Source organism: Silene latifolia, chromosome 1, assembly GCF_048544455.1.
Source record: "Silene latifolia isolate original U9 population chromosome 1, ASM4854445v1, whole genome shotgun sequence".
Lineage (NCBI taxonomy): Eukaryota > Viridiplantae > Streptophyta > Magnoliopsida > Caryophyllales > Caryophyllaceae > Silene > Silene latifolia.
The window spans coordinates 53,283,890-53,311,395 of NC_133526.1; the positions used below are offsets into that span (position 1 = coordinate 53,283,890).

The 27,506-nt window shown below is 35.4% G+C and overlaps 1 pseudogene; it reads left to right on the top strand.

Moving 5' to 3' along the window:
- Positions 1 to 1,426: 1,426 nt before the first annotated feature.
- On the top strand, positions 1,427 to 25,306 carry LOC141646841 (uncharacterized; annotated as a pseudogene).
- Positions 25,307 to 27,506: the final 2,200 nt, after the last annotated feature.

Genomic DNA, 27,506 nt, shown 5'->3' on the forward strand with positions numbered 1-27,506 from the left:
TTAGGTACACCAAAATTGATGTGAGATACATCGATAAACAAACCAGATACACTAATTATATATTAGGTAAATTATTTTGATTTTGATTTATTTTGAGTTGTGGTGCCGACATGGTGCACTAATGAAAGGCCAACGAGGACCCGTGACGCCAAAGCACCACCAGGAACTCCGGCAACCTTCACTCAATATCGATTACCAGGCTCATACCTGCACATTCACCGGCTTTCCCTTGAGATTTCGCCAAAAAATCTAGATAATAATCGAGTCTGGAGTTCGAAAGTCGTGAGTTCGACATGTTGAAGGAGGTCCCTGGAGTTGCGCCGCCAAATTGTGACGTTTCGTCGGAGTTGTGGTGATCGTCGATGGCGACGACGACGACGACAGATGATGAGCGGTGGTGAGAGTCGACGATGACAGGTGAGGAGCGTCTTATGTGGATTATGGTGATATCGTCTTCACATACACCTAAGTTTCCCTGAGATTTCGCCGGAAAATCTAGATGATAATCAAGATATGAAGTTCGATAATTGTGGGTTCGACATGCTGAACGAACTTCATGGAATTGTGCCGGCAAAAGGGGAGTTCGCGGCGGTTCATTAGAGTTGCTGGTGATCGACGACGACGAAAGACGGTAGGTGACGACGAGAGACGGTAGGTTGCGACGACTAGTGATGAGTGGTGGTGGGAGAATTTGAGTGGTGGTCGGGATATGATTTGGGAGAAATGTGGTTTGATTGTGAGCAGAGGAATGCGTGAAATGTTGGTTATTAAGTACGTTCTCACCGTTCTCATCGAGTGTTCGTTCTCACCCGATCCTAAATCTATATATATATATATATATATATATATATATATATATATATATGATCCCAAATTCAAGACTCGGTCATTTTACCAAATTTCGTTTCTCTCTCCTATTTTTTCTCTCTTTGACTATCAAATATTTCAACGCATTCAAGCTCCTGCTTTCTCTACTTCGATCGTCATAAACATTCCGATCAAACATTCGACGATCGATCAAAATCTTCCACGCTTCTTCTAGCAATGGATTATAGTACTTCGATGAGGTAAACTTTTGATAGTGTTGATTAATTTTTGCGAAATTAAGGTTTACATCTTTTTCCTCTTTTAAATTTTTTTATTTGTCAATAAAATTAATTGAATTTAGGCCTAGATTAATGTATTAAAGTCGTAATGAGGAATTATGTTTGTGAAATTAGAGTTTTTGTGAATTAGATTGGGGAAACTAAGAAATTAGGGTTAGAGAAGTTGAGAAATTTGCTAAATTGGTTGAAATCATGAAATTAGAGACTAAATTTATTTATTTGCTAAGTTGAGCAGTGTGTAACTTTGGAGAAGTTATTTATTTGGCTTGTGTTAGTACGGTGATGATGGGTTGTATGTATGTGTCGGCAAAATTGCAGAAATGGAGCCAGGAAAGCTTTTTATAGGTGGGATTTCTTGGGACACTAACGAGGATCGTCTGAGAGAATACTTCAAAATGTTTGGGGAGGTTGTGGAAGTTGTGATCATGAAGGATCGTGTTACAGGACGTGCTCGTGGGTTTGGTTTTGTTATCTATGCAGACCCGGCTGTTGCAGAACGGGTTGTCAGGCAGCAGCACGTCATTGATGGTAGAACTGTAAGTCAATCATGCATATCAACTTTGTCATGCTCTTTATTGCATCAGTAGTACTCGTAATAGACTAATCGCTGGTAGTAATAGTAACGGGGCATATCTGTCTGTCGAATGTGCCTGAATGTAACATTTGAGTATCTCATAATGCTTACTTTCTGTAAACTGATGTCCAGTACAACTGTAAATGTATAGTTGGCGGAAGTACTATCTTCGGTTCTTAATTATCCACCACTGTCTTCATGTTTAAATTCTATGTAAGTATGCCATCATGCATATGTTTAGGTTGAGGCAAAGAAGGCTTTTCCTAGAGATGACCATCAAATAGTGAGCAGAAACCATGGCAGCCCTATTGCATCACCAATGCGCATAAACAAGATATTTGTTGGAGGCTTAGCATCCAACAATTCTTAGGTTGAAGGAGACTTTAAAAGGTATTTCGATCAGTTTAGGACTATCACTGATGTAGTTGTCATGTATGACCATAATACCCAAAGGCAAAGAGGCTTCGGATTTATCACCTTTGACTCAGAAGAAGTATCAGAGAGAGCAATGATTAGAACTTTTCATGAGCTTCATGGTAAAATGGTTGAGGTGAAGCGAGCCGTTCCTAAGGATGTATAACCAGGGCCTAAAAGTCCATTATGTGGTGGGCTTAATAGGGTTAATAGTTTTCTCAGTGGTTATATACATGGATTCAACTTCCCTATTGCTGGGCTTAATAGGGTTAATAGTTTTTTTTTGTCTTTGATCCATTCCCAAAAATAATGGCAAGGGTTTAGGATACAATAGCCTTATCAGTGCATGAAGAAGCTTTGTAGATGTATGAAAAAGCAATATATGTGCATTAAACAACCACGTACATACATGAAATAAGGTTCTATGTTCATAAAATAAGATTATATGTGCATTAAAAAGTGAAAGGGGACGGTATCCTAAAATATAGGACGGGAAAGGGTTTAGGGTTGGATTAAGTGGGCCTAAACTTGAAGAAACAATGATTAAATTAATCACATTTTGGTGTTGGGTTATTTTCATTTTAGCTTTAAATGCCAAATTTAGATAAATAATAATTAAATTAATCACATTTTCAGGTTTCTTAATACTTGTCTTCTCTGTGCATTAAATAACCTTGTATGTTCATGAAATGACCTTGTATGTGCATGAAATAACCTTACATGTGCATGAAATAATCTTATATGTGCATGAAATAACCATGTGCATGCATGACATATTAAATGAGCTTATCAATGTCTGAAGTAGCCTAGTAGATGCATAAAAAAGCAATATATGTGCATCAAACAACCGTGTACATGCATGAAATAAGTGTGTTATATGGGCATAAAATAAGATTATATGTGCATGAAATAAGGTTATATGTGCATGAAATAAGGTTATACGTGCATTAAAAATTTCTCCAATTGCATTAAAGACATTAATTTTTTTTTTTTGATAGTGTGCGTAGATGAGCTCCAAACGTTTCATTACAGGCTAGATTATGAGTCATCCTATAAGGACATTAATTATATGTTTTGATTTATCTCTTTGGAGCAATTGTGTTATGTACGGCGTATATTAAAGGCTATTAGCTCAATGGTAGAGCGAGGTGCTAATTTTGCACAAAGATATGGGTTCAAATCCCATATAGCCTATCAAACAACAAATTCCATGATTGCATCCCACACATGCCATACTTGAAATAGAAGAATTCCCACAAAGAGGATTTCTAGAAGATAGTGTTGGGAAATGTGTCCTCAACAATAGTGCGATCACATGATTTAAATATCATTATTAAATCTCATTTTAAAGAATACAATTGGGAAGTAATATTGTTACTGTCAACTGGTCAACATATATCGGTAATGATTGGCTGACTAGAGTTTGACATTACTGTCGTGTGACGGTGGTGATCAGTTGACCCCCTAGGTCATACCTAAAGGGCAATACTCTTAATTGATTATTTAATTAATCGTATAACGTTGCGAGTTAATTAAATTACTTGAAAATTGACGGACGATTTTGGAAGTAAAATTTACGTATCAAATTGAAATGTGATTAAATGAGATACGGTCTGAGTAATTAAATTGTATAATTACTCGGATGAAATAATTGTTTAATGTAACAATTAAATTGAATGAATTGTTATAAATACAATCAGTTGAAATTTATAAATGGTAAAATATTTTGGCACAAGTAATTATGAAATTACTAAGTCAATTATTGTATGTGACGTATTTTATTAATACGTTGATTTTTAATATGTTAAAAATACATAACAAATATATGTGACATGTAACATGTAACATATAGACAATTGACAAAAATAATATGGAATCCATATTATAGAATGGGCCGAAAATTAGAAGGGTTTAAGCTAATTATAAGTTGTTTGTAATTAGTGGATAAACACAATGATTAAAAAGCAACCTAGCCATGCAAGCCTATTGTTCCTTGTGAAGAACAATTTCTCCATGCATTGGCTCACCCATAAAGCTCCTCTTACACGGTTTTGGGGAAGAAAAATGATCATTGTTTTTCTCTATAATTTTACCTAATAATATACAAAAGCTAGTGTATTATTTTTTCATTCTAATTCACTCATCCAATATACAAGTTCTAGTGAGAAGAAAATCCTCTCTTCTTCTCTCTTAAAAACCGAAAACACATAAGAGTTTTAAAAAGTTTTTGGTTCAATTTTCTCCTAAATTAATATTATACTAGATCAAATAATATTAATTAGATTAAGTGTTAAGCCTTGGGTATAATACATAGGGAGAGATCTTACACTTAGATCTTTATTCTTCCATAAGGAAAGCTCAAGAACAAAAGAAAAGGAGATTTCTTTTGTGCCCTTTAAATCCGAAATACCCATTGTAAGAACATGATTTCTTCTCTTTGTTATTTTGTTTGCATGCATAAGATCCGTAATTAATTTTATGACAAATTATTTAGACATATAAGAGTATGTTAACATGTATATGAATCTACATTTCCTTCAATCGGTATCAAGAGCCACGGTTGTTTGCATGCAAATTGGTTAAAAGTTTTTCCGAGTTATATGAATAACAAATAAAACTTGTAAAATTTGTGTTATTATGATATATCACGAAATTATTACATGCATGTTAATATTTCTGGTCCTAAAGTGTTTTAGGATATTTTGGTTAATTTTTCGGATTTTTATTGTTCATAATTTACAATAATGACATTTAAATGTGATTTTATGAGTAAAAATGTCATTTTTGGTCGAAAATTAGCTATACTTCGAATTTTAAGTTGGTTTTTGGATATGTTGTTACATATAATTTTTTGAGATAACCTGTAAATTTTCATAATTTTTGGACTTGTTATGCTCGAAAAATGAATTTTTCTTTATTAAATTCGGATTTAAGAGAAAAATAGGTTAATATGAGTTAAATTTCGAATCTGGTCATAGAAAATTAATATGTTGTCACATGCAATTTTACAAGATGTGTGTAAAATAATTGGCTATAAAGAAGTCTTTTAGCATGATTTATGAATTTTTGAAGAAAAATAGCATAAATAGTGACATTATTATTGAAAAATTAATAAAACATAATCTATGACTTAGGAAAAACGTCTAATATTGCATTTTATTATATTTTTCAGATCTAAAATTGAAAAGTTAATGAAAATAATTTTTCCATGTTTTTATGATTATTTTATTATAAATTGATAAACCGCAACATTGTTTTTCCTAAAAATTTCAAATTTTTAACCTAAGATTTTGAACATTATGAGTGTCATGGAATTTTTCCAGAATGTTCATGAATTTAAATTTCAAATTTTGAATTTATTTGAAATTTTGTGATTTATTTGAAGTCTAATAGCTTATTTTTGTAATTTTGGTCCATTTATGAACAATTTTGTAAATAAAAGTTAATTATGGTCAAATTATTGGTGAAGACTATATTTTGAGTCCTAAGAGGTTAGGGTAATTAACTTATGCATAAATATGAGTTTATGTATTTTTGTGATTATAAAATGTTGAAATCACGCAAATCCGTAAAAACCGAGTAATATATGATATTGGCTATTTAAAGGCGATTTAGCATAAAAATTGAGCATGTTCATACATATTATGATGCTGCATTTTTCTTTATGATTGTCATAATTTTAATTTATGTAATTTTGAATTATGTAATTTTACTTAGTATGGCCTTAGATTTTAATTGGTATTTCCCGAAATGTATGGGAATATCGATTCGGTTGTAATTTTTATTGTGATCTCGTATCACCGTTTTGTAATTTAATAGATTTATTTTATTTTAGTTACAAATGTATAATAGGAAATTATGTAATTTATTATGTAATTTTATTCATTCCGGAGTTCCAAAAGACGGATTTCTTCAAGAATGGCGATACATAAAGACGGTGTTACCTCGAGATGCGTGAAACAACCGAAGTTCAAGGGACCAATGGAGTTGGTTTCCGAATATGTAATAGATTAATAGTTTTTCTATTTTAGGAAAGGCCATACTAGGATTTTTATCTTTATGCTTGCATTTTATTTTATGTCACATGCATCGCTAAATCGCCATAACTAAACATGCATTGTCTTTTATCGAGTTTATCGACCGTGTCAATTAAAATTATCGTAGTTCACCGCTTTAGTTCACTTAAAACGTGATAGATAATAAATTGACATGACCTCTCGCTAAAACAAACAATTGAGACATAGCCTTACCAAATAGTAGAAACCATGAAAACCTATTTCGCGAGGGAGTGCACTCGGCCCTACCGGGTACAAACCTTGTTACGTAGGGGAAGTGGGTGATGAGTGTTAATCCACCGAGTTCATGTTAATGAGGGTTTCATCGGCCATACCGTGCCCAAGTTGATGTGGATTTGGATAATGGACACATTTATTCGAAATTTGGATTGAGCTCAACGGAAGTATTCGCGACCGTAGTTGCATGTGTTCCGGGCTATAGATAAATATTAGAGTAATTTTATCGACCAAGAGTTCTAAAAGTAGAATCGATTAAAACGTTAATCCACCGAGTTATATTGATAAGGGTTTCATCGGCCATACCGTGCCTAAGTCGATATGAATTTGGGTCTTGGAATCATTTATTATAGATGGGTAGAGGTCACTATATAAATGTTCATATCTTGTTAAATTTGCAAGTATGATTTAAAAAGACAAATGTTAATATTTCCTTTCCTCCATATTTGTAGTGCAATGAATCCATCAAATGCTACCGCACCAATTACTATTGAGTCATATCACCATGTTCTTGACGACGTATGCTCCAACAATAATTTCGATACAACTAGAGAACTTCATTTCGGGATAGGTTCGGATGGAAACCTCAATTTTATCACCACTTCTAAACCACCCACTACTACTAGACCTCGTGTGAGTCCGTCTCAGGAAGACTACCTCACACAATCTATAGGGTCTTTGTCTCTGGAAGATAAAGATGCCAAAGTTAGTGGGAGCTCTAGCAATCAAGTTCTTGCTTCAAAGGGCAAGAGGTTCAAGAAGAAGGGAAAGAAAATCAAGAACTTCAAGCAAGTTAATGATGAGTGCCATTATTGCTATGGCATGGGACATTGGCTAAGGAATTGCCCTATGTATTTGCGAAATATAAGGGAAGGACTCATTACTCCAAAAGGTACAATTCCTAAAGAAATTTATGTTATTGATATAAATTATACTTCCACTACGACATGGGTACTAGATACCGGTTGTGGTTCTCACCTTTGTAATCATTTACAGGGTTTAAGAGATGTGGAGAAGCTTAGCAAGGGAGATGTGGATCTTCGACTTGGAAATGGAGCTCGGGTAGCGGCCGAATCCAAAGGAACTTATGTTCTAGCTTTGCCAAACGGTTTTGAGTTGTATTTGCATAATTGTTTTTATGTTCCTACGCTCTCTAAAAACATTATTTCAATCGCCATGCTAGACATGGACGGTTTTTGTTTTGTCATTAAGAACAATCGTTGCTCTATTTCTAGGAATGATTTGGTTATTGGCCAAGCTTCTTCCATAAATGGCATTTACATTTTAGAGACCTCAAATCCGACAAATGATATTTATAACATTCAATCAAAGAAACTCAAAACAAGTGACCCAAGTGAAGCGTTCATTTGGCATTGTCGATTAGGTCACATAAACGAGAATCGCATCAAAAGATTAATTTCTACTAATGTGATTACACCATTTGATTATCAATCATTTGGTACATGCGAATATTGCCTACTTGGCAAAATGACTCGTAATCCTTTTAGTGGTAAAGGGACACGAGCTAGTGAGCTATTGGGACTCATACACACCGATGTATGTGGACCAATGAGTATCACCGCTCGTGGTAATTATGACTACTTTATAACCTTCACCGATGACTTAAGTAGACATGGGCATGTCTATTTAATGAAACATAAGAGTGAAGCGTTTGAGAAATTCAAGGAATTTCAAAACAAAGTAGAGAACCAATTGAACAAAAAGGTAAAAGCACTACGTTCCGATCGTGGTGGTGAATACCTAAGCCTTGAATTTGATTCACACTTGAAAGGTTGTGGTATTATATCACAACTTTCTCCACCGGAACACCACAACTCAATGGTGTTGCCGAAAGGAGGAATCGAACCCTACTTGATATGGTTCGATCCATGATGAGCCAAACCGAGTTACCGAACTCGTTTTGGGGATTTGCGCTTCAAACCGCAATTAGATCTTTGAACAATAGTCCCACTAAATCCACCGAAAAGACTCTATATGAGATGTGGACGGGAAAAGTTCCTAATATATCCTATATGAGGATTTGGGGATGTGATGCTTACGTCAAGACTAAAGCCGACAATAAGCTTGCCCCAAGATCCGAAAAATGCACCTTTGTAGGTTACCCCTCGCATTGTCGAGGATACTACTTCTACAAACCCCAAGAAAACAAAGTGTTTGTGTCTAGTGAGGCTGTCTTCTTAGAAAGTCAATTTATTTCTAAGAGACAGAGTGGGAGAAATTTTGAACTAAACCGAGGTAGAGACGCAAGAAGATGTTCCTTCGTCGTCTAACGCGGTAGTACCTCCTCCACTAAGAAGGACGGGCCGAGTAATTCGCCATCCCGATCGATATGTGGGACTTATCGAGGAAGATGGAACACTCGATGTGTTGCTTATGGAAAGTGATGAGCCCGCCACCTACAAGGTCGCAATCTCTAGTCCTAATTCCAACTTATGGCTTGAAGCCATGAAGTCCGAAATGGATTCTATGCTTGAAAACCAAGTTTGGGACTTGGTAGATTTGCCTAAAGGGGCAAGACCCCTTCAATGCAAATGGATATTCAAAGTCAAGAATGGCATAGAAGAACATGACGATGTCTACAAAGCTAGGCTAGTGGCAAAAGGATTTACCCAAGTCCAAGGTCTCCATTATGATGAGACATTCGCCCCCGTAGCCATGCTAAGATCCATACGGATTTTGTTAGCGATCGCCGCATTTCATGATTATGAAATTTGGCAAATGGATGTCAAAACCGCTTTTCTAAATGGGCATGTAGAAGAGGAGGTGTACATGATACAACCCGAAGGTTTTGTTGATTCTAAAAATCCTAACAAAGTGTGCAAGCTTAAGAGATCCATTTATGGTCTTAAGCAAGCATCTAGAAGTTGGAATCATCGATTCAATCATGTTATAAAAGAAAATGGTTTCACTCGAAATGTTGAGGAACCATGTTTATACATGAAATTCAGTGGGAGCAATGTTGTGTTCCTAATTTTGTATGTCGATGACATACTACTCATTGGAAATGATATTCCAATGTTGTCTTCTGTTAAGAAGTGGTTAGGTAACCACTTCCAAATGAAGGATTTAGGAGAGGCACAACGCATATTAGGTATCCGGATCTATAGAGATAGACCCAAGAGGATATTGGCACTAAGTCAAGAATCTTATGTTGATAAGATTCTTCGACGATTCAGCATGGACAAATCCAAAAGGGGTTTGGTACCTATGGTAACCGGAACGATATTGAGCCAGACTCAATGTCCCTCCGAACCCCATGATGTTGAACGCATGAAGTTGATCCCTTACGCTTCCGCTGTTGGATCAATCATGTATGCCATGATATGCACACGTCCTGATGTCTCGTATGCCTTGAGTATGACGAGTAGATATCAAGGAAATCCAGGTGAGAGTCACTGGATTGTTGTCAAGAACATCCTTAAGTACTTGAGAAGAACTAAGGACTCTATCCTTGTGTTTGGAGGAGACACCGAGTTGCGTGTTACAGGATACACGGACTCAAGTTTTCAAACAGATAGAGATGACATAAAATCACAAGTGGTTTTGTTTTCATGCTCAATGGTGGTGCCGTAGAAATGGAGAAGCTTCAAGGAAGTCAGAATCGCGGATTCGACAACGGAGGTGAGTACATAGCAAAGATCGAAGCTGCCAAGGAAGCTATGTGGATCAAGCAATTCACGGAAGGTCTAAAAGTAGTACCTACCGCCGATGATCCCATCACTCTCTATTGTGATAATAGTGGGACGATCTTCCAAGCTAAGGAGCCAAAGTCTAGTAATAGATCTAGACATGTACTTAGAAATTATCATGTAATAAGAGATTTCATTGAAAGAAAGGAAATTGCGATTTGTAAGGTTGGGACGGATGACAACATAGCCGATCCGCTCACCAAGCCTTTATCGCAGGCTAAGCATGATGGACATGTTGCGTCCATGGGACTTAAACGTGTGCCAAATTTTTGTTAGATTTTGAAATGAAATAAAAGTGTTGTTTTTGTTCATGTTCATAATCGCATTTGTCTTTTATCTTTAATTTATACTTTGTTACATCCAAACGGGTTGTGGAGACAATTGAACCCCGTTAAAGTGAACTCGGATTAACATAGTATTTGCCCATAGTCACTTGTATGGGGTGACGTCTCGAAGTGACTAGAGTGTGAGGCGATTGATGGCAAGTTCAAGTGCCATAGAGTCATGTGAGATGACTAGTCGATCACATAGGCAGACCGTTAGGAACATTTTGTCGGGCCTAATGACCGCTTATAGAGTTCTGGCAAATTTATATAGCCTGGTCGTCGCGAGAGCTACTATAGTGTTCTAATGAGTCGATTCTTTTGACTAGAGACTATTCGCCTAAGATGGCACAGTTTCAGATTAACTTTGATTTGTGTTACTACGACCTTCGTAAATGGGGTCAAATGGGCATATTTTGGGTTATGATGGTCGTGGCTAGTCGAAGGGAATGAGTGCGATAGGAATTGTCCACCCCTAGTCCGGGTTATAACAATATCTCGGGGCCACTCGAGGAGTAATCAATCGAAATGCGTGTACCACGCTCGGAAGGTATCCCGAGTGGATAAATCCGGTCAATCAGTTATTCTCCAGATCGAGGAAACCACTCTCGATATGATCACTTGTAAGTACGACCCGAAAGACACCTTGCATAAAGTGGGAGATAGTAATAGGACAAGAGAATTGGTGACGCACACTTGTCGAGGACAAGTGGGAGATTGTTGGGAAATGTGTCCTCAACAATAGTGCGATCACATGATTTAAATATCATTATTAAATCTCATTTTAAAGAATACAATTGGGAAGTAATATTGTTACTATCAACTGGTCAACATATATCGGTAATGATTGGCTGACTAGAGTTTGACATTACTGTCGTGTGACGGTGGTGATCAGTTGACCCCCTAGGTCATACCTAAAGGGCAATACTCTTAATTGATTATTTAATTAATCGTATAACGTTATGAGTTAATTAAATTACTTGAAAATTGACTGACGATTTTGGAAGTAAAATTTACGTATCAAATTGAAATGTGATTAAATGAGATACGGTCTGAGTAATTAAATTGTATAATTACTCGGATGAAATAATTGTTTAATGTAACAATTAAATTGAATGAATTGTTATAAATACAATCAGTTGAAATTTATAAATGGTAAAATATTTTGGCACAAGTAATTATGAAATTACTAAGTCAATTATTGTATGTGACGTATTTTATTAATACGTTGATTTTTAATATGTTAAAAATACATAACAAATATATGTGACATGTAACATGTAACATATAGACAATTGACAAAAATAATATGGAATCCATATTATAGAATGGGCCGAAAATTAGAAGGGTTTAAGCTAATTATAAGTTGTTTGTAATTAGTGGATAAACACAATGATTAAAAAGCAACCTAGCCATGCAAGCCTATTGTTCCTTGTGAAGAACAATTTCTCCATGCATTGGCTCGCCCATAAAGCTCCTCTTACACGGTTTTGGGGAAGAAAAATGATCATTGTTTTTCTCTATAATTTTACCTAATAATATACAAAAGCTAGTGTATTATTTTTTCATTCTAATTCACTCATCCAATATACAAGTTCTAGTGAGAAGAAAATCCTCTCTTCTTCTCTCTTAAAAACCGAAAACACATAAGAGTTTTAAAAAGTTTTTGGTTCAATTTTCTCCTAAATTAATATTATACTAGATCAAATAATATTAATTAGATTAAGTGTTAAGCCTTGGGTATAATACATAGGGAGAGATCTTACACTTAGATCTTTATTCTTCCATAAGGAAAGCTCAAGAACAAAAGAAAAGGAGATTTCTTTTGTGCCCTTTAAATCCGAAATACCCATTGTAAGAACATGATTTCTTCTCTTTGTTATTTTGTTTGCATGCATAAGATCCGTAATTAATTTTATGACAAATTATTTAGACATATAAGAGTATGTTAACATGTATATGAATCTACATTTCCTTCAGATAGTTGTACTGGCAGCAAAACCATAATTAAGAAAACAGTTGGAAAAGGGGTTCAAAGCCTAATACCCATACAAGGCATAACTATTCTACTGTAAAACTTTGTTTTCCATCAGAGTAAGATTCTCTACAATGGTTATATTCACTACTACAAATTCAGGCAACTACAACGCCCTTTAACAACGCTTATTCACGAAAATCGCCATAAGACGTTGTAGAACGGATGGCGCGGATTTTACTAAAATTAATTACAACGGTTATGGTTCCATAACCGTTGTTATAGGTTTTAACAACGGGTCAAACATGCACAACCGTTATTAATAAATTGGCGCAAAGTTAGTGAAAAGTAATTACAACGGTTATTTATAAACCCGTTGTTAATACTTTTTAACAACGGGTTTACTATGGACCCGTTGTTAATATATTCTGTAATGACAACGGGTTTTTGTTTAACAACCGTTGTCAATACTTTCCATACTATAAACCACACAAACACAGATCAGCTACAGCCACAAGACACAAACCTAACACAAACACAAACACAAACATACACAAACACAAACACAAACACAAACACAAACACAAACACAAACACAAACACAAACACAAACACAAACACAAACACAAACACAAACACAAACACAAACACAAACACAAACACAAACACAAACACAAACACAAACACAAACACAAACACAAACACAAACAAAACACAAACAAAACACAAACACAAACACAAACACAAACACAAACACAAACACAAACACAAACACAAACACAAACACAAACACAAACACAAACACAAACACAAACACAAACACAAACACAAACACAAACACAAACACAAACACAAACACAAACACAAACACAAACACAAACACAAACACACACTTTCTCATCGTCTCTTTCTCTCTTTCTCATCGTCGCTTTATCATCTCGCCGTCACTATTGGTTTCATCGTCTCTTACTTTCTCTAATTATCAGCTAAATATGCATGATTTAATTTAGGTTTTGTCATCTCAGTCATTATTTTCTTTCTCTAATTATTTCATTTGCATGTGTTTTTATCAATCATAATGTTCTTTCTCTAAGTATTATTCGCTTAATTAGTTTTGTCACTGTTGTTTTTCTGCATTTATTAGCTTGCAAAACAAATTAAATAAATTAAAATAAAATAAAGAAGAAGCAAGATGATAGAGAGGAATGCATGATAAACTTAATATATATATATATATATATATATATATATATATATATATATATATATATATATAGAGAGAGAGAGAGAGAGGGGAGTTCTAATGAGTCCTCCTCTCAAATTGAGTCCATAAGTCCCTCTAAGGGCCTTTAGATGGACTCAATGAATGGTTGAGATGCATTTGATTAAGGGCTATTAAAAAGAAAAGGAAAAAAATGTGGATGGTTGGATTGAGATGGGTGGTTGAGATTGAAAATTACCAAAAAAAATTACCATGAATCAAATTTCTATACACTAATTAATTTTTCTTTCTCTCTCTAGCCCCTAATTAATCAGTTTTGAGTTTCAGATTTCAGAAGTGTAAATGTAATGTTGTATGAGTTTTACAAGTGTAAATGTGATGTTTTACGAGTGTAAATGTAACATTTTAAGAGTGTAAATTTGATTTTTTGTGACGGAAATTTTGAATTTATATAATTTTAACATTTTACAAGTGTGAATGTGATGTTTTACGAGTGTAAATGTAAAATTTTAAGAGTGTAAATTTGATTTTTTGTGACGGAAATTTTGAATTTATATAATTTTAACATTTTACAAGTGTAAATTTGATGTTTTACGAGTATAAATGTAACATTTTACGAGTGTAAATTTGATTTTTTACGAGTGTAAATGTAATATTTTAAGAGTGTAAATTTGATTTTTTGTGACGGAAATTTTGAATTTTTATAATTTTAAAATTTTACAAGTGTAAATTTGATGTTTTATGAGTGTAAATGTAACATTTTAAGAGTGTAAATTTAATTTTTTTTGATTTTTTGTGACGAAAATTTTAAATTTATATAATTTTAACATTTTACGAGTGTAAATGTGATGTTTTACGAGTGTAAATGTAGTATTTTAAGTGTAAATTTGAAGGTTTTAGAGTGTAAATTTGGTCCTTTGAGTGTGACTTTGGTCCTTTATAAGTGGAACTTTGGTCCTTTATGAGTAAAACTTTAGTCCGACTACCAACAAACACCACCACCGCCGTCCTCCACCACCAACTCATATCCACAAAAAATATGAGTGCAAATTTATATAATTTTAACGAGTGTAAATGTAAAGAGATACGAGTGTAAATGTAAAGTAATATGAGTGTAAATGTAAAGAAATATGTAAAGAAATATGAGTGTAAATGTAAAGAAATATGAGTGTAACTTTAATAAAATATCGTCCTTTTCAAATGAGTGTAAATGTAAAGAGATAGAAGTGTAAATGTAAAGTAATATGAGTGTAAATGTAAAGAAATATGTAAAGAAATATGAGTGTAAATGTAAAGAAATATGAGTGTAACTTTAATAAAATATGGTCCTTTTCAAATGAGTGTAAATGTAAAGAGATACAAGTGTAAATGTAAAGAGATACAAGTGTAAATGTAAAGAAATATGAGTGTAAAGGTAAAGAAATATGAGTGTAAATCTGAAAAATGCGTGTAAATGTAAAGAAATATGAGTGTAAATGTAAAGAAGTACGATTGTAAATGTAAAAATATATGAGTAATAATAAATATATTTATTAGATCTAAGAATACAAAATCATAATAATACGATTTTTTTTCAAAAATCTACTATATATTTATTAAATCTACGAATAAGATCAACTAGAGACTCTCCATTAAGAAAGATCTCGAAAAAAACTACAAAAAACAAAAAAAAAAATTGAAATTTTGAAAAAAAAAAACAGATCTGAAAATTTTTAAAACTAAAAACAAAAACCAAACATTGAAAAACAATAAAAAAAAAAAGCAAAACAAAACAAAATCAGGCCCACAATGGAATTGCTCTAACTGTTCCAGGTACGTTCATGTCGGAGTAATATATCAAATAGAAAAATAAAAAAAACATAAGAAATCAGAAAAAAAAAAAAAAAAAAAAAAAAAAAAAAAAAAAGGTTGTGGAGCCGCGACGGAGAGAGGAAGGAGCAGGGACTGTAGTGGCAGTCGGAAATGGTGGTGGGTTGGATGCAGGCAGGGGGTGTCGTGGTGTTGGTTGGAGAACAAAAACAGGAGGACGGTGGGTCGTGGAGGTCGGGGTGGTAGTCGGGTGTGTTTCAGATCTGGAAATGGTGGGTGTGGGTTTGGGTGATGGTGGTGGGTGTGGGTGAGCCGCGAGGCGTGGTGTTGCTGTGGTGGTGTCGAGATGGTGCGTGGTGGTGTCGTGGTGGTCTCAGATCTGGAAAAAAAGGAGAAGGGGAGGGTGATGCGGGTTGTGGTTGTTTGTTGTAGGTGGTTGTCGTGTTGTTCTTGTGGATGTTGTGGGTGGTTGTCGGGTTGTTCTTGTGGTTATTTGTTGTTTTTTTTTTTTTTTTTTGATTTTTTGAATTTTTTGGTTTTTGGAATTGTTTTGGTTTTTGGAATTGTTTTGGTTTTTTGGGTTTTAGAGAGATGAGGGGAATGATATTTGTGTGATAGGAGAGAGAAGTGAGTGGAAAAAGAAGGCTTATATAGTGAAATTAGGAGGTTGATTAGTGATGGTAGTGAGGGAAAGTGATTAATTAGTATCAATCCCCTCCATTTAGCATTAATCCCTCCTTTTTCCCCCTCAATCTCAGCCTCTCATCTCATCTTTTCAATGGTCCTAAAGAGGACTTATGGACTCAATGATTTTTGGTGGACTCACTTGATCCTTCTTCTATATATATATATATATATATATATATATATATATATATATATATATATATATATATATATACATAATTTAAAAAACGAATTACATTGATAAAAATGCAATTCTTAGATATGCATAGAGAGTCTTATTCTCTTCTATGATATCCATCCTCTCCTCCTTAGCTATTTGGAGGTTTCGTTCAGCAGTTGCTATATCGTCATATAGATGCAACAACTGTTGCTCTGTCAAGCCTTTTTTTTTTTTTGCGTCCTTGAGTGTGGTCTGAGCGTCCTCAAGGTAGCTCTTGTACCTGCCCTCGATGTCCAGCAACCGGCGGATGAAACTCTTATTGTACTCGGTCATAATGCATGTATTACGGATGGTATCATTCATTGTTGAAGGAAGTTTGGAGTTTGTTTGAAAGATTTAGGGTTTGGAGTTTGTTTTAGCAGTTAGGGTTTGGAGATAGTGAGATAATGGAATGGTGGTTGAGATAATGCATGTATTTATACTAAGTAATGTGTCGTTTGAGTTGTTTTTTAATTAATATATGTTTAGAAAGTTGTGCCATCATATCTCTACTTCTAATCTTATAACCCTTCCCATTCCATATATTGTCCATTCATATGCAGGGATTGGCAGTAATAATACATGCATCGGAATTATAACGGGCCGTAATAATTCATGCATCTAGTAATATTAATTTAAATTTTTTTTTTAAAATAAACAACAACGGTTATTTAAAAAAAAACGTTGTCTTTAGTTATAACAACGGTTTTTTATACTGTAACCGTTGTTATAACTTTCCCACCAAAATTTAGTCACCCTTTCCACAATGGTTTTTTCTTTTTTAAACCGTTGTTAATAGTTTTCACAACGGGTTTCTTAGAAAAACCAACCGTTGTTAAAACCTACTACAACGGACGCTTTAACAACGTCCGCTTTTTTATATAACAACGGTTTTTAACCGTTTTTATAGCTTGTATCTGTAGTAGTGATTGTTGTCAGCTTATGAGTTGTAACTCTTTGTGACAGGGAGAGCATGATATAGCAATCATTAGTCAATGCATTCAAGTAATTAGGCTACATATCCTAGCTTGTTAGTTTTGTAGGAAACTTGTATTTGGATAAACCTTAGTTAAAATTTAGAAGGGCTAATAGAAAATTTTCTTGACTGAAAAAAAAAAAGTAAAAGAAAGAATGATATTTCATAGCCAATATGAGAGTCGAACCCATATTTTGTGCATTGCACAATGCTCTACCATTTGAGCTAATTGGCTTTCGGAGTTGGATCCAAATGATGCGCTTTTTAAGTCTATGTTGTAGCATATCATGTTTCAAAACAATTGTAGTTAAAGCTGATATTTTGTGCATTTTGCTCATCTTTATGCTAAAAAGTAGTATATATAGTTGATCACTTCATATACCTTGAGCTGGAACAGAGTATGACTGGTAATCAATAGCAGTGAGTTTTATGACTAAGAGATCCGGTGTGCGCCTAACTGGAAAAACACATGAACCTCTTACCATGTGGCAATGTAAATACATGAACCTCTTACCATGTGGCAATGTAAATAATCTATCAAACTCACGAACAGTTATTACGACACGGCTAAGATCAACAACAACTTCAACCCATGTATGCGACCTCAAATCATATGCAAGAGAAGGTTTTGAAAGTCCCATTCACGGAAATAGATGATGTTGTTGTTAGAATAAAGAACGACATTACACCACAAACAAATATTGGTAGCGATCCTAGACCAAGTACCACCAAAAGAACTAGCGGGTAGCGGGAGAGAAATAGTCATTCTTAGGTGGACAAAAGCATAGAGGTGTTTCAGTAACACTTGATGGGTGCAAATATACGAATATAAAACAAATGGCATTCAGAAAATCGCATGCTTAGACACTTAATAATTTATCACAACAGACTTAACTTTAATTCTGAAGTTAAACCTCAATCTGTTGTTCACAAAATGAATAATGAATCTTTGGTTTAATTCTAGGTTCAATTAGTTGATCTCGCATATAAGACCGTCACCATAAGCCGTGAATTTTGAGAATTAAACTCTTCGTTAGCAAGTCCATCCAAAGGTACAAATTTGAAAATGACTGCGATAGAGGGAGTATTAACTTTTAACAAAACTGCCTAAATTTTGAACTCGTATTTGGAATAGCTAAACAACTGTCCGGGACGAAGGGAAAATATAGTCAATTACTCCTATATGATTAGAATCCGAAAGCAAAGTAAAAAGAGAAAATAAAGAGGTGGAACCTGATGAAGGTAGTAAAACAGAGATGATCAAGGAAATGATCCATGATAGAGAAGGAGGTTGACTGAAAGTCAGTGAGACCGTCTGATATTAAAGTCATGGATTTGGAACGTCGATGTTGTTGATAAGCAGAACCCGTCTAAATAGGAGATCACTAGTGCTCCTGCAAAGGATGCGTATCATGTCGAACCTGCCATTTCTGTGGAGATTAACATATTTGCTAGGTTCAAATCATCATGTTTTCACTTTTCAAGTACTGGTTGTTAGTAACATCACCATTATCTACTCAATTTGGAATATAACAATCATGGATTAATACATATTGGCTGTCTTTTTCATTTATGTAATTTCTCAATTTCCCTAACTCTAATTCTCAGTTTCCCCAATTTAATTCGAGAAACCCTAATTTCACAAGCATAATTCATCAATTCCGAAAGTTTATCTTGAATTAACAATTCGTGAACCCTAATTTGTTGACGAATTAACAAATTCATAAAACATAAAATGGAAATTCAAGGAAATTGATTCAGAAATCAAACAAACCTTCTCCAAATTGATGAACGGTGACGGATGGTTCGATTTTGCGTCTCCATTAATGAAGGAAGTAGCAGATATTGAAGTTTGTTCTTCAATTACAAGAAGCTTGGTGATCGTGAAGAGAGAGAGAAATTAGAGACAAAAAGTAAGAGATAGAGTAATTTTGTTAAATGACCGAGCGTAGGACGGAGATGTGGTATGATCTCAGCCATTCGTTTATTTAAGATCTATAGCTGTGAGAGGTTCTCACGCTTCTCATTATACTAGTGGTTCTCACCGATCTCGAATATATATATATATATATATATATATATATATATATATATATATATATATATATATATATATATATATATATATATATATATATATATAGAGAGAGAGAGAGAGAGAGAGAGAAGAAGATCTTGCGGGTTTGGTTTCTTATGGTGAGTTGTGAGTTTTCGCTTTGAAATATCAGCCACTAGATTATATTAGAGATGAATGGCCAAGTTCTAATCTTACATGTCATATAAACCACTCTCATTTACTTATTTTCTCTTTTTTCTAGTGTTACTCTTTTTTTTTTACTTTAATTTTTTTTATCTCTTTTTTTTTTCTCGTGTTATTATGCTGTTATTGTGCTTTTTCTTTTAGGACTTTGATTTTTTTTTTCTCTTATGTTTTTCTCTAATTTTCTCATTATGTTACCTTTTTTTCTTTTTCTTTTTGTACCAATTTTTTTTTTTACTTTAATTTTTTTTTTACTCTTATTTTTTTTACCTCGTGTTATTATGCTGTTATTGTGTTTTTTTTTTACTTTGATTTTTTTTTTACGACTTTGGTTTTTTTTTTTTTTTTTTACCGCGTGTTATTATGCTGTTATTGTTATTCCACTGTTATTGTGATGTTATTCTGCTATCACTTTGATTTTTTTACGACTTTGATTTTTTTCTTTGTTTTACCACGTGTTATTGTGCTGTTATTGTTACTCCGTTGTTATTGTGATGTTATTCTGCCGTCACTTTGATTTTTTTTACGACTTTGATTTTTTTTACGACTTTTACCACGTGTTATTGTGCTGTTATTCTACTGTTATTCTGCTATTATTGTGATGTTATTCCGGTGTTACTTTTGATTTTTTTATTACTTTGCTTTTTTTACTCTTTTTTTTACCGCATGTTATTGTGCTGTTATTGTGATGTTATTCCGGTGTCACTTTGATTTTTTTTACTACTTTTGATTTTTTTACTTTTTTCTACAACATGTTATTGTGATGTTATTCTGGTGTTATTGTGATGTTATTCCGATGTCACTTTGATGTTTTTACTACTTTGATTTTTACTCTTTTTTACCACGTGTTATTGTGCTGTTATTGTGATGTTATTTCGGTATTATTTTAATTTTTTTTACTACTTTGATTTTTTTACTCTTTTTTTTCACCGTGTTATTGTGTTGTTATTGTAGTATTGTCCGTGTGTTATTGGAGTATTATTCCGGTGTTATTCTGATGTTATTTAAGTGTTATTGTACTGTTACTCTTAATTAAGGACACATCATCTTATTCCGGTGTCACTTTTGATTTTTTTTAGTAAATAGGGGATTTAAGAATACTGTGATTTAATCGTTTTATAGGAGACATAATGACAATTACACCTCCCTAATATAAACCTCCTTTTGGAGATTGTAAGATAATTGCATTTAAAAAAAGAGGGGTGGTGAGCAAAAGTATCAACCATAACCACAAACAGGGATACAACAGATAATGTGGACTAGTCAACCTCCCTCGGACCAATTCACAAACACCTCACCATTGAAACTCACCGCCCAATTCATTAACAATGCAATTAAATTTCCAAATTTTAAATCTAATCACTAATCACTAAACTAAATTAAACTGCTAATAAAATAAGATAATAATAAACAATCATATCATTGATTTAATCTTTTGCTCAAATCAACAATTACAACGCTAACATTATCCGTACTCCGCCTCGCCAAAGCCAACTTGGTCAGCAAAATTGAAGCATCGGTGCACGCCTTATCGGAATTATCCGTCTCACCGCCGTCTACAACAGCATCATTCGCTGGCAACTTGTCAGCATTCATCAAACACATCTCGACTAACTCTATCACAGTTGATCGAAATGGTCAAAGTCATAGGTTACAGTAATGACCGAGACAACTTCCCAGAGCAGCGTGTCAAAATTGATTCAGTACCTTGACAGCATCCTATGGGTATGGGCCCAATATGATAACAGTTGAATCAATATCAAACGATTTACCAGTGGGCTGCCTATCACAATAGTTGAAACTGATAATGTCAACTCAACCACGAACACTGGTGAACTCGCTTCAATGTTGTTTCAGAGATTCCTAACTGCGTGTAAGATGTGAGAGAAAACCTTTAGAAGCCAAGGCCATAAGTCCTTGGTCATGCCTAGCCCCCTACAGTATCTATGGAAGTAATATTGATAGTATTATTATTATACATATGATCCGTAAAATCTTGTATAGTAAGGAAGTAATATTTTGTAAATATCGTAGAGAATATGTCGGGATTAGTTGCCAGTTTAGAAGGTACGTTTAGGTCTTGTTACATGTATATATACCTAGATTGTAATTCTTATTTTGATATCAAGAAGTAACCTTCTACAATTCTCTGCCTCTCACATTTCTTTATGGTATCGTGAGCTAGGTTTCACACAAAAAAAAAACACACACACAGACATTAAGCATGCCAGGAGACGAAAGCAAGAACACAAAACCCAAAAACATTCCATCAAGTTCTCCACTTTATCCTCACCCATCCGATAACCCTAACTTGTCTCTTACGTAAATCGTTTTCAATGGCGATAATTACGATTTATGGGCCGCCGCAGTCAAGAATGGTTTGGATGCAAAGAACAAGTTAGGATTTGTCGAAGGAAAGGTTAAACGGCCATCGAATGTTGACGGAGAAGATGTCGAGGCTGTGGCTTGACATCAATGCAATGCCATGTTAAAGGCATGGTTGCGGAATGTAATCGACCCAAAATTACATCCGAGTATCGCTTTTGAATCAACCGTGTCAGAAGTATGGGAGGAATTGAAAGATCGTTACTCAGCCGGAAACGCACCAAGGGTGCATCAATTAAAGGGAGAATTGACGGAATGCAAACAGGGACGACTGTCTGTGGTCGAATATTACACGAAACTCAAGAAAATTTGGGATGAACTTGCGAATTACACCAAGGTCCCGACTTGTACCTGCGGTGCAGCCACTGCGATAGCAAATTAAAAGGAGGAAGAAAAGGTCCATCAATTTTTGATGGGGCTCGACAAGACTCTATATTGGCATGTCCGTACCAACTTGTTGATGGAAGAACCCATCACCTCATTTTCTCGAGCATACGCGTTAATACTACGCGAAGAAAGACATTCAAACATGACGAAAGTAAAGGAGGAGAGTAATGAAGGAGCCATGGCCGCGAGGTTTTTTGGTGCAGGAAGGGGAAGAGGAAGCTCCTCGAGGCAAGACAATGAAGACGAGGACGAACCACCTCAATGTACCCACTGAGAAAAATACTACTACACGGAGGCAAATTGTTATGATAAACACGGATATGAGACCGTGAAAAACGGGGAAAAGGGGCGTGAACGGCGTGGTGGATATGGACGTGGATGCGGCCGTGGACGGTCACATGGACGTGGACAGCAAGGACATCATCAAGCAAATGCAGCAAGTAACTTGTCAGGCACGAAGGAAGGGGAGACGTCGACACAAAATCTGCCTTTCACAAATGACGAGATTGAAAGACTTCGAATCCTTCTCAAAACCAGTCCCGAAGGTAGTGACAAGTTAACAGGTATGCATACTAAAATTATTCAAGAATGGTTGATTGACAGTGGGGCTTCGCACCACATGACAGGAAGACGAGGTTGTCTTCGGAATATTTGGACCGAAAGTTCGTCAATCATTGGCCTGCCTGATGGTCGACAGATTAAAGCGAGAGAGCACGGTGAAGTAGTATTAAGCGAGCAGTTTATTTTGAAGGACGTGTTATATGTGCCCTCGCTAACGTGTGATTTAATTTCGGTTCAACAATTAATTCATGAAAATAACTGTGTAGTGACATTTTTTCCGGATTATTGTGTTATGCAGGATAAGGTTTCGAGGACGGAGATTGGTCGAGGTGAGCATCGTGATGGGGTTTATATTTTCAAGTCGATTAATACGGAGTTGGTGAGGAAGGTGTCAATGACCAAGAACGATGAGTTATGGCATAGGCGACTGGGACATCCGTCGAGTAGTAAATCACTTTCTTTTTCTAAGTTAATTGGTTGCAATTTACATTGGAACTCTAGTCAAGTTTGTGACCCTTGTTGTAGGGCTAAGAAAACACGAAATTCTTTTAGTCTTAATAATAAGCGGTGTGATGTTTTATTTGGTTTAATTCACGTTGACATTTGGGGAAAATATCAAATTGCCAGTTTATCCCGTGCTCATTATTTTTTTACCATAGTAGACGATCATAGTCGGGGCGTGTGGGTTTATCTCATGAAAGAAAAGAGTGAGGCAGGTGAGTTGATGAAGAGTTTTTGTCACATGGTCAAAACACAATTCGGGAAGTGCATTAAAATTATTCAAAGCGATAATGGAACCGAACTTTTATCAGGGGTAATGAAATATTATTACGAGGATAATGGGATATTGTTCTAGACTAGCAATGTTGATACACCACAACAAAATGGGAGAGTTGAACGAAAAAACCGTCACATTCTTGAAAAGGCTAGAGCCCTACGTTTTGCCGGACACTTACCTATTCAGTTTTGGAGAGAGTGCGTTTTGACAACAGCATATTTGATTAATCGAACACCAGGGCCGTCTGGGAGATTTTGGTGGCCCTGTGCAAAATCTAAAAAAAAGGCCCCAAATATAATATAATAGGAAAAAAAAACTCTTATAAATGGAAATATTTCAACATCTAGCCGAAAATATTGATACAATCTATGCCAATTAAACAATATTTTTATTTCGGTTAAATTTTGTATGAACTTTTGACACAAGTTAAATATTTACTTTACATTTTAGACTTTTTAAAAGATTTATTTGACATACATTATACTTATATAATTTTTGCGGAGTAAATTAGGATGGTAAATATGGCTTATTTCTATGTTATTTCTATTTTATTTATTATTATTATAGACATGTTAAACATGGTATTGACGAACTAAATAGAAATAAGCAGCTAATGTGAATTGAGAAAGTTAAGAAGGAAATAAAAAAAAAACACGATAATTACTATCATTTTAAAAACGAGGGTACGCATTATATTTATTAAAATTAAAAGTCTTTCTCCAAACATAAAACAACTTTGGTAAGGTGGATTAATCCTCAAATTTCTTACTTGATGGTGTGGGTTCGATTACTACTCAAGTCATCTATTATTTCATTTTGCTAAAAACTAAAAAGCAAACCCATAAAAAGATGCCATAAGGAATCGAACACCAGACCATTGAGATCTAGAATTCTACGCAAACAAGTGCAGCAACCAACTAACCCAAGTAGCATTGATGATTGTAAAATCACGTTACCTTCTATATATACATTCTTATCTAGTATTTCCAGATTTTAGGCCTCTAAAAATCGGGGGCCCTGTTCGGTCGCGCGGGTTGTACACCCCTCAAGTCGGCCCTGTCGAACACCAACACCATTGCTTAACGATAAGACTCCATACGAAATTATATACAATAAGAAACCCGTTTTAACCAATCTCAAGGTTCTTGGATGTTTGTGTTATTCCCACAGTAAAGACAAACCTCGTGACAAATTTGAGGAACGAGGGAAGCGATGCCTTTTTTTGGGGTATCCTCATAGTAAAAAAGGGTGGAAAATGTATGACTTAAATACAAGACGTATTTTTGTCTCGCGCAATGTATTATTTTTTGAACATGTCTTTCCTTATTATGAACCACACACTTCCAATATTCCCACTGATAACTCGGGTGAGGAGGTCGTTTTTGTTGAAGAAAATATAGAAGATGATTCTGAGAGTGATGAAATACCAAGCACAGAACCCCGGCCTAATATTGATGACAATGGCGAACCCACTGGTAATGATGGCACACACCCAGACCAGACTGTCACAGGGAATGTCGAAGAGCCACACTGCCACAGGGTGTTACCGCGGGGTCTGGAGAGGAGGAAAGAGTTGGTCGAGGAGCGCGGGAAAGACGGGAACCATATTGGAGAAAGGACTATGTTTGTAAATCGACGAGAATCGTAAAACCCATCACCGAAGCTCATCAAGACCAATCGAACACCACGAAACCAGGTACTCACTATCCTTTAGTCAATTATGTCCTTACCAATTGTTTTTCATCTTCACATAAATCGTTTTATGTTAAAATTGATGGTGTTCGGGAGCCTGTTTGCTTTCGCGAGGTCGCAGCTGACCCATTATGGCGAGAAGCCATGAACAAGGAAATCGAGGCTTTAGAAACAAATGGAACTTGGAAAATCGTTCCCTTGCCGGAAGGAAAGAAACCCATTGGATGTAAATGGGTCTACAAGGTTAGGTACAAGGCTGATAGTGCAATTGAGCGATATAAAGCACGACTGGTGGCTCAAGGGTTCACACAAATTGAAGGCATCGACTATCATGAAACCTACGCACCAGTTGCAAAGATGACGAGTGTTCGTTGCTTATTGGCCGTGGCAGTTGCGAAGAGATGGACTATTGAACAATTAGATGTCAACAATGCCTTCCTCCATGGTGACTTACAGGAGGAGGTGTATATGAAGATTTCACAAGGGTTTGAACGAAAGGGGGAGAGCAAGGTGTGTAAATTGTTAAAATCGATATATGGCTTGAAACAAGTTTCACGCAATTGGTTTGCAAAACTTGCTACATCCTTGAAGATGTATGGTTTCGTTCAATCCATGGCTGATTATTCTTTATTCACTTATAATAACGGAAAAATCTTCATTGGAGTCTTAGTGTATGTCGATGATATGATAATAGTTAGCAATGACAATGAGACAACTAGAAAATTCAAGGCATTTCTCGACAAACATTTCGGCATCAAGGATTTGGGTAAGCTGAAATATTTATTAGGAATTGAAGTGGCTCATGGGTCGAAGGGTCTGTTTTTAAATCAACGTAAGTATGCATTGGGAATAATTGAGGAGGTCGGAATGAATGGGCAAAATTCGTATACACGCCCATGTTACAGAATCATCAATTAGGGCTAGCGAAGGGTGACTTGCTAAAAGATGTGATGAAATATCGCAGGTTGCTTGGAAGGTTGGTTTATTTAACAATTACGAGGCCTGGCCTTGTTTATTCAGTGCATATGTTGTCGCGTTTTGTTAGTGAACCATGAAAGGAGCATTGGGATGCTGCCTTAAGGGTGGTACGGTATATCAAGATGAATCCTAGTAAGGGCATCGTTTTGAGCAAAGACACCGACTTGGAACTACGAGGATATTGTGACTCGGATTGGGCAAGGCGTGCGTTATCAAGACGTTCCTTGAGTGGGTATTATGTTTCATTAGGATCATCGCCAGTTTCATGGAGAGCAAAGAGACAAGCCACCGTCTCAAAGTCCACGGCAGAGGCAGAGTACCGCGCAATGGCGAGTGCGACGAGTGAGTTAATTTGGTTAAAATCGTTTTTGGCCTCGCTAGGAGTATTTCACGTAAAGCCCATGGTACTATATTGCGATAATCAGGCGGCAATTCATATAGCGAAGAATCCGGTGTTCCACGATAGGACGAAGCATATAGAAATAGATTGCCATTTTATTAGGCAACATCTCGTCGAAAAGAGCATTGAAACGAAGCATGTTCGAAGTAAAGAACAAGTAGCGGATTTGTTCACAAAGGCTTTGGGAAGCGAAGCATTTGATTATTTGCAAGGCAAGCTGGGTCTTGGTTTACCAAGAGCTCCATCTTGAGAGGGAGTATGGAAATAATATTGATAGTATTATTATTATACATATGATATGGAAAATCTTGTATAGTAAGGAAGTAATATTTTGTAAATATCGTAGAGAATATGTCGGGATTAGTTGCCAGTTTAGAAGATACGTTTAGGTCTTGTTACATGTATATATACCTAGATTGTAATTCTTATTTTGATATCAAGAAGTAACTGTAATACTACGGTTTTATGAGTCTCTGGGTACTCTATCGAGTGGGCCTTACTCTGTCGAGTAAGGGTATTTTGCGTTTTAAAATAGTTTCTGACCTGTAGGGTACTCGATCGAGTAGCCTTGATACTCGATCGAGTAGGCGGCACTCGATCGAGTACGTCAGTTACTCGATCGAGTAGCCCGGTTTGCGGGTAATGTTTTGTCGGGTTTTGTTAATAATGTGAATTAGTATTTAAACCTTTCCATCACTTTCATAATACGCTTTACAAACCTAATTACTTTGAAAAAGAGATTTCAACCTACGTACTTCGCATTCTTCACATTATTGAC